Consider the following 10,000-nt stretch of genomic DNA (forward strand, 5'->3'; position numbering starts at 1 on the left):
CTCGACCGCCTGCAACAAGACGGCCTTGTAGTGCTGTATGACAAGTGTACCTTTGGCGCTAATGAAGTGTCGTTCTTAGGGCACCGTATCACTCCTGAAGGAATCCATCCCCTCCCTGAGAAGGTAGTAGCCGTTCAGGACTTCTCCGCGCCCTCGACCGTCAAAGCTCTGCAGGAAATCTTGGGTATGATCAACTATTATCACCGTTTTCTGGCAGCCATTGCCGCCACTCTTGCTCCCCTCTACGCCTCCCTCAAGGGCAAGCCAAAGGACCTGAAGTAAGGTCCCCTTCAAGAAGCGGCCTTTTGCAATGCAAAGAAGGCCCTATCAACTGCTGCGGCTCTCACTTTTCCTATCCCAAATGCCCCTCTCCTTCTCTCCACCGATGCCAGCGACGTTGCTATTGGTGCAGTACTAGAGCAGGTGGTCAACGGCTTTCCCCGCCCATTGGCCTTCTTCAGTAGAAAACTGTCCAAGTCAGAATCGGATTATTCTACCTTCGATCGAGAATTGCTGGCGGAGCACTTGGCTGTCCGTCACTTTCGCCATTTCTTAGAAGGTACGCCCTTCATCATTCGCACAGACCACATGCTTCTGGATCACGCCTTCACTAGACAGTCTGACGCCTGGTCCGCCCGTCAACGCCGACATCTCTCTGCTGTAGCTAAATACAATTACACCCTTCAATACGTCCCTGGGAAAATGAATCCCATTGCCGATGCCCTGTCAAAAACCACGTTAGCTGTCGTTAAACTGGGATTGGATTACAACGCCCTGGCTGAAGCCCAACGACAGGATCAAGAGTATCAAGCATGTAAGAAATCCTGCACGTCTCTCCGTTGGGAAGACTTCCCCCTTGAAGACTCCAACACCACTCTCCTCTGTGACATCAGTACTTTGTAGACCAAGACCTTGGATTCTTGCTCCCATGCACCGGCAGGTGTTTGATATCATTCATGGCCTTGCACATCCCTCGTGCCATTCTACCGCACAGCTGCTGAAGACGAAGTTTATTTGGCATGGCATTTCTAAGGATGCTGAGGATTGGGTACGTGCCTGTACTTCTTGCCAAACTTCCAATGTACATCGACACCCGTATTCAGGACTTGGCACCTTTCCTCAACCTCAGCGTCGTTTTGCACATATTCACGTCGACGTTGTAGGCCCCCTACCCACATCACAAGGACATCGTTACCTGTTTACCGTCATCGACCGCTCCACTCGTTGGCCTGAAGCCATTCCCATGGAAACTGCAACGTCCGCTTCATGTACATCTGCCTCACTCTCAGGATGGATTTCAAGATTTGGTATCCCTTAGCATATTACTTCCGACAGGGGTACCACTTTCACCTCTCAATTGTGAACACCATTAGCGAATCTTCTGGGCATCACCCTACATCAAACAACAGCCTACAACCACGCTGCTAATGGAATGGTTGAACGTTTTCATCGCACCATCAAAGCATCTTTGATGTCCCGCTGCAAGGATTCCAACTGGTTTACTCAGCTTTCCTGGATCCTTCTGGGACTAAGGACCACTCCTAAAGACGCCCTCAACGTTTCAACAGTTGAAATGGTATATGGCGACCTGTTGGTCGTCCCTGCCGAATTTTTTCGTTCTACAACCTCCTCCGACAATCTTCAGCGCATACGTCACATCGTGGGAAAATTTACTCCATGCCGCCAGACTTACAAGCCCCCAGCGAAGCATCATATACCGACAGACATGCACTCTGCAACGGACTTCTTCCTGCGCAACGACACTAGCAAGCCACAGCTAACGCCCCCTTACACGGGCCCTTTCCTTGTGATCCGACGCAGTCGTAAAGTACTCCTACTAAACATTCGTGGCAAAGAAGACTAAGTCTCCATTGATCGTCTAAAACCTGCTTATCTCCTGCCAGACGACCCGCCTACAGTTCGCCTCTCTAGATCAGGGTGCCCTATTTAACATGTACAGTATGTCATTTTTAGGGGGGAGCCATGTACCAACCGTGTGTCACACGATCGTACATAGTTCATTTTGTGTATATATTATGCTTGTAACTTCGCTCTTCCCTCGCACTTAAAAAAGCCTGAGTAAACATGGCTGTTTTTCTCATCGGTAACTGTGTCAATTTTGAACCGGAAATTTCTTGTTGCCTTCAGCTTTTTCATATAAAGGAGAGTGTTCTATAATAAATTCTCTCAGTTGCTTTTATCCTGTCTTTGAGTTACAACCTTCTCTCAGCCCGTCACATATATATATATATATATATATATACATATACATATATATATATATATATATATACATATATATATATATATATATATTTATATATATACATATAAATATATATATTCTACGTCAATTAACCCAAAGGACCTCAGTTAAATTTCGCCAGTCGTCTTTATCTTGAGCATTTAAATCAATGCTTCTCCATTCATCGTTACCTACTTCACGCTTCAAAGACCTCAGTCATATAGGCCTTCGTCTTCAAACTCTTTTAGTGGCTTGTGGATCCCAGTTGAAAGTTTGGTGAGCTAATCTCTCTCGGTAAGCGCGAAGAGCATGCCCAAGCCATCTTCATGTACCCCTCACCATGATCTCTTCCACATATGGCACTCAAGTAATCTCTCATTCCTAGATCTGTCCTGTCATTTAACTCCCCATATTATTCTGAGAGCTTTGTTCCGATTTCTAAATGTAATTTTAGGTGATTTGACTTAAAAATTTTACATAACCTTGCCATTGCACATATATATATATATATATATGTATATATACATATATATATAAATATATATATGATATATATATATATATATATACACATATATATATATATATATATATATATATATATATACATATATAAACGTATATATATATATATATATATATATATGTATATAAACTATATATATATATATATATATAATATATATATATATATATATATATATATCTATATATATTTATATATGTGTGTGTGTGTGACTGTGTGTGTGTGTTTGTGCGTGCGTTTCCAATGACTGCAGTCAAGTGAGACATTGAAACCTTAAGTCTTTACACAATTGCAAAAATAGTTTTTACACTCTGCAGAGCAATGATACCCTGAGACGCGTACCCTATTAATTGTATGACATCTTATTGACAAGGAAAGCATTGTTGCTCTCTTATTATGCTGAACAAGCTAAATTCTAGAAATTTCCACTGCTAGGGAAAGATACCATTATTCACACCCCTTCAAGACAGGATACATATAAGAGAATCCAACGATCTCACAGAATATATCATACAAGTCACAGCAATCTTGAAAGGCCAATGATCTCTCAGCACAAAATCACAAGATTTCATAGTAATTCTATATATTTTTTTCCTGTCCTGGGCTTGGGACATACACGGTATGTGTGTGCGTTACTCTATGTATAAGAAGTGTTGGACTTCTCTAGAGTTAAAAACAATTATTTTATCGGAAATAAATCCTCTTTGGAATTTTTTCTTTGACGCCATTTTATTTTAGTTTGTCTTTTGAAGCCACACCTCTATATTTCCCTAATTATTGGAGTTAGTGGATAATAGGAAACTGTTGTTTGGTTTAAATGACCCATGAATGAGAGAGAAAACGCTCTCTCTCTCTCTCTCTCTCTCTCTCTCTCTCTCTCTCTCTCTCTCTCTCTCTCTCTCTCTCTCTCTCTCTCCATTAACGGTGCCAGCTCATCCATCAAAAAGAAAAAAAAAAAGCTAGAGACCTACCAGCCGGGTATGTAAAAAGTAGTCTACAATTGCACGCGATCTGGCTGGGTTTTGTGCGCCTACCAACAAAATAAGTGGTCTTGACAAAAAAATTGAGAATAAAAAACCTGAAATGAGTGACCACATTCCCATCACCCAGACCTTAGTACACTCCCTCTTTGGCTCATTTTAGTGGCTACTTGTTTTTTTTTTTTTCTCCTCATGAACCTGAAGGATATTTCCATTTACTCTCTACGCAAACGTACATACATATCCTATGCCTTTGTATAATTCACACACACATGCGCCAACCTCAGTCTTCTCCATAACTGGGAGTTGGCTTTCGAACAACGATGCATGTCATATTCATACTTTACTGCTGAAACAAGGATGAACTACCGGTGCAAAACAATTTACAATATGAGTAATTTTTATTGATAGGAGATGGAACTGCAAACACACCCTACCTTATTCCACGACATATAGCACGCATTTTCTCTCTCCCTCAATGTAAAGGCTCTTTATTTCAAACTCATATTTAACAACATCATCCATACGTCCGAATTGTGCGCTATTTACATATCATTCTCTATCCTCTCCAGGTAACTAAATCATCCCAGGGTACTTTAAACCTTCATTTCAATTACGCTAAACTTATTTTACCCATTCGGTTTCGCAAATACTCTATGTTTCTTCCAAGACTTTTGTAAAGTCTTGCTTGCTTTAATTATTTTTTTTTTTATTCACCATTCTAATCCCGTTTCTACATTCATCAGAATTGCAGGCATATAATACTTCTATTCTTCCACCATTTGTATTTGCCATACCTTAGAATGTGGCGTGAGTATATGTCTGAAATATATAATATAGAGAACTAGACTAAACAGGGCTGGGAGCAAGAGAGAGAAGTGGGTTTCTTATCCCTAGCATATTAACCTTTAACCTAAACATTTAGCGATGGCCACCATAGCAAAGTAAAAATTCGATGATGTGAAGGGCATCAACACTTGGGTCCCTACATACCCATCATGAATACATAACGTATTTCATAACTAGAATGTGAGGAAAATACATATACAGTTGAACAATCTGCAAACTACCACAATACCGAATCGTGTATGTATAATAATATCCACACTTATATAATATGTCGATGTAATAACATCTGTAATATATAGAGGAGTTTAAAAACACTAATAAATCATGGTGTTATTCATTGTCTGGCTCATGTATTAGAGATCAGTAACATGTAAAGTTTTTAATGATACTAACTCACAAATATTGATCATGTCACCGGCATTGATCACAACAAATAAATAGTGAATTCAACACTGTTTATCAATATTAATATTAATATTAATATTGTTATTAATATTAATGTTAATATTAATATTAATATTAATATTAATATTAATATTAATATTAATATTAATATTAATATTATTATTATTATTATTATTATTATTATTATTATTATTATTATTATTATTATTATTATTATTATTATTGGTGGGGCCGAGTAAGGAGGAGACAAATGCCGTTGACGGATGACGAGTGAAATGGAATCAACTTACAGAAGAGATAAGCAATATCGCGCATAGATTAAGAATACGTAAAAGAATTGAATATTGCCGATGTGTGCAATTATATATGTATAAAAATCGGAGAGTGAAGTAAGATTCAGATAGGCATTTAAATTGATTCATAGGGGATGTATAATGATACGCAATTACTAATATTTCCGGTGAAGTGATATTCGTGTAAATAATTAGATAGACCAGTAAAGGATAAATAATCTAAAGACATATAAAGGTAAGTATAGAAAATTTGTCGAGATAAAATTTTACCAGGAAGTTGTTCATTGTTAAAAATACGAGGGACATGAAGTTCCCTTGAGTAGAAAAGGGATAAATAAATGAAACGGGAATAAATGAATATTGACATTTAGACTGACGCAAATAAAAACAGAACTATGTGCAAGAAGTGATGTAATTTAAGCCCCAGCAAGGCTGCTCCCGTTGCAGATGGATATTGTTAATTGGATTGATTAGAATGGAAACAAAACTAAGGGCATGACCTATTGTAATTTAAGCCACAGCAAGGCTACTTTTGTTGTAAATAGATATTGAAAATTAAGTTGATTTGAATGGAAACAAAACTAAGTGTATGGCTTCATGTGATTTAAGCCACGGCAAAGCTACATCCGTTGTAAACAAATTTTTATGATTAGGATATTAAATGTAACCAGAAACAAAAGTAAGTGCATGACTTAATGTATTCTAAGCCACAGCAAGGCTGCTTCCATTGTAAACCAATGTTGATGATTGTACAGTTAAATGCAACAAGAACCAAACTAAGTACATGACTTAATATAATTAAAGTTACAGCAAGGCTGTTCACGTAGTAAATAGATATTGACAATTATATTGATAAAAAGAGAAGCAGAAATAAGTGCATCACTTAATATAATTTGAGCCACAGAAATGTTGTAAATGAATGTTGATGATTGGGTTATTATAAACAAACAGAAACCAAACTAAGTGCATGACGTCATGTAATTTAAGCCACAGCAAAGCTGCTTCTAATATATACGAATGTTGATGACTGGATTATTAAATGCAAACAAAGACAAAACTAAGTTCATGACTTAATATTATTTAAATCTTAGAAATGCTGCTTACATAGTGAATGGATATTGAAAATTAGATTGATACAAATGGATATAAAGCTAAGTGCATGACTTATTGTAATTTTAGCCACAACAAGGCTGCTTCCGTTGACAACAAATGTTAATGATTGGATTATTAAATATAAACAAAAAGCAAAACTAACTGCATGACTTCATGTTATTTAAGCCACTTAAAGGCTACTTCCATTGTAAACGATTGTTGATGATTGGATCTGTAAATGCAAAAAGAAACAAAACTAAGTACATGACTTAATGTAATTTAAGCAAGAGGAAGGATACTTCCGTTGTAAACGAATGTTGATGATTGGATTATTAAATGTAGATAGAAACGGAACTAAGTGCAGGACTTAACGTAATTTGAGCTACAAAAAAAGTTGCTTTTGTTGTAATCTAATGTTGATGATCGAATTATTAAGAAAAAAAAAAACAATAAATTCCTTGATTAATGTAATTTAAGCCACAGAAAAGCTAATTCTGTTCGAAACAAATGTTGATGACAGAATAAATAAATATAAAAAGAAACAAAAACAAATGCATGATTTAGTGTAATTTGAGCCAGAGCAAGGCTACTTCCTTCGTAAACGTATATTGAAGTTGGATTATTAAATACAAAAAAAAATCAAACTTAATGAAAGACTTTATATAATATAAGCCAGAGAAAGGCTGCATCCGTAGTAAGTGGATATAGACAATTACATTGATACAAAAGGAAACAATACTAAGTGCACGAGTAATTTTAATTTAGGCAACAGCAAGGCTGCTCCCGTTGTAAACGAATGATAATGATTGCATTATTAAATTTAAACAGAATCAAAACTAATAGCATGACTTAATATAACCTACGCCTCAGAAAGGCTTTTTCCATTTTAAACGAAGGTTGATGATTTGATTATTAAATGCAAACAGAAACAAAACTAATTGCATGACTTGATGCAGTTTAAGCTACAGCAAGGCTGCTTCCATAGTGATTGGATATTGACAATTTGATTGGTACAAACAGAAACAGAACTAATTTTTGAATTATTCAATTTAAGCCACGAAAAGGTTACATCCGTAGTGAATGGGTGTTGACGGTTTGGTTATTAAATGCAAACAAAAACTAAACCAAGTTCACTACCTACAGTAATGTTATTTAAGCTACATAAAGGATTCTTCTGTTGTAAACGATTGTTGATGATCGGATCATTAATGCAAAAAGTAACAAAACAAAGTGCATCACTTGATGTAATTTAGGCCAGAGAAAGGATACCTCCGTAGTAAACAAATGTTGATGATTGGATTACTTAATGCAAACAAAAACTAAAGTAATTGCATTACTTGATGTAATTATGTCACAAAAGGGCTCCTTCTGTTGTAACTGAATGTTGGAGATTGGATTATTAGATGCAAACAGAAACAAATTACGTTCATGACTTAATGTAATTTAAGCCAGAGAAAGGCTACTTCCGTTTGAAATTACGGTTGAAGAATCGATTATTAAAATGCTAACAGAAAAAAAAACTAAGTTCATGACTTAATGTGATTTAAGGCAACGGAAGGCTACTTTCGTTGTAAACGAATGTTGATGATTGGGTTATTAAATATAAACAAAAACAAAACTAACAGATTAACTAAATGTAATTAAGGCCACAGAAAGGCTACTTCCGTTGTAAACCAATATTGATGATTTAATTAATAAATGCAAACAGAAACCAAAGGAAGAGCATGACAACGTAATTTAAGCCACTGAAAGGTTACTTCAGTTGTAAACTAATGTTGATGTTTGGATTATTACATGTAAACAGAAACCAAACTAAGAGCATGACTTTATGTAATTTATGCCAGAGAAAGGCTACTTCTGTTTTAAACAAATGTTGATGATTTGGTTATTAAATGCAAACGCAACAAAACTAAGGGGATGACTTATTGTAATTTAAGGCACAGGAAAGCTACATCTTTTGTTAACGAATGTTAATGATTGAGTTATTAGATGTAAACAAAAACAAAACTTAGTGCATGACTTAATGTGATTTAAGCCGCAGAGAAGCTTATTCTGTTGCAAAAAAATGTTGATGATTTGATTATTAGATGCAAACAAAAATAAAACTAATTGCCTGACTTAACGCAGTTTAAGCCACAACCAGGCTGCTTCCATTGTAAAGGAACGTTGACGATTGGATTTTTAAATGCAAACCGAAACAAAACTAAGTGCATGAATTGATGTAATTTAAGCCCCAGAATGACTGCTTCCGTTTAAAACAAATGGTGATCATTTGATTAATTAATGCGAACAGAATCAAAACTAAGAGCATGCCTTAACTAAATCTAAGCCGCAGAAATACTGCTTTCATTGTAAACGAAAGCTGATGATTGTATTATTAAGTGCAAACAGAAATAAAACTAAGTGCAGGACTGAATTTGATATAGGCCACAGCAAGGCTGCTTCTGTTGTAAACGAGTGTTGATGATTCTATTATTAAATGCAAACAGAGACCAATGTAATGCATGTCTTGATATAATTCAAGCCACAGAAAGGCTACTTCCGTTGAAAACGAATATTGATTATTGGTTTACCAAATGTAAACAGAAAAGAAACTAAGTGAATGACTTAGTGTAATTTTAAGTCACGGAAAGGCTACTTCCATTGTGAACGAATGTTGATAATTGGGTTATTAATGCAAACAAAATAAAACTAAGTTTATGAGTTTAGGTAATTTAAGCCACAGAAAGGCTACTTCAGCTGTAAACGAATGTTGATGATTGGATTATTAGATGCAAACAGATACAAAGCTAAGGGTATGACTTAATGTATTTTAAGCCACAACAAGGCTGCTACTGTTGTAAACGAATATTGGTGATTGGATTATTAAATGCAAACAGAAACAAAACTAAGTGCACGACTTGATGTATTTTAAGCCACGGCAGGGTTGCTTACATTGTAAACGAATGTTAATGATTGGATTATTAAATGCAAACAGATACAAAACTAAGTGTATTACTTAATGTAGTTCAAGCCGCAGCAAAGCTACTTCCGTTGTAAATGGATATTAATGATCAGATTATTAAATACAATCTGATAAAAAGTAAGTGTAGGACATATTGTAGTTTATCCCACAACAAGGCTGATTCCGTTGTAAATAAATGTGGAAAATTAGATTTATATATGGAAATAAAAACAAAGCTAAGTGCTATGCCATAACAAGGCTGTTTCCTTTTTAAAGGAAATTGAGAGGAAGTGATATCCGTTACGCTCATAAATAAGTAGCTGAAGGAGACATTTAACGTAGTCTCCCGATGAAATTGGTTAAGTAAACTTGGGGCAACCAATAGTAAGCTCCGATGATGAGGTTCTTTAAAGAAAAAGAACCAGGTGATGATATGGCAGAACTCTAGAGCAAAGATGAGGATGCCATATCTTTGCAATGTAAGCAAACCACATTTTCAGCGCAAATGGAGTTTTTGGAGAAAATGAAAATGGCTTTTAAAGCTGAGATCATGTTCCTGAAAGAAATAAGGGATGTGTGGCATTCCCAAAAGGAAATGCAAACAACTTTGGGGGAAAAGAAAATACCCATGGTACCAATGACCTCATTACAGGACGACAAAGGACT

This window comes from Palaemon carinicauda, chromosome 1 (assembly GCF_036898095.1).
Source record: "Palaemon carinicauda isolate YSFRI2023 chromosome 1, ASM3689809v2, whole genome shotgun sequence".
In the NCBI taxonomy this organism is placed as follows: Eukaryota; Metazoa; Arthropoda; class Malacostraca; order Decapoda; family Palaemonidae; genus Palaemon; species Palaemon carinicauda.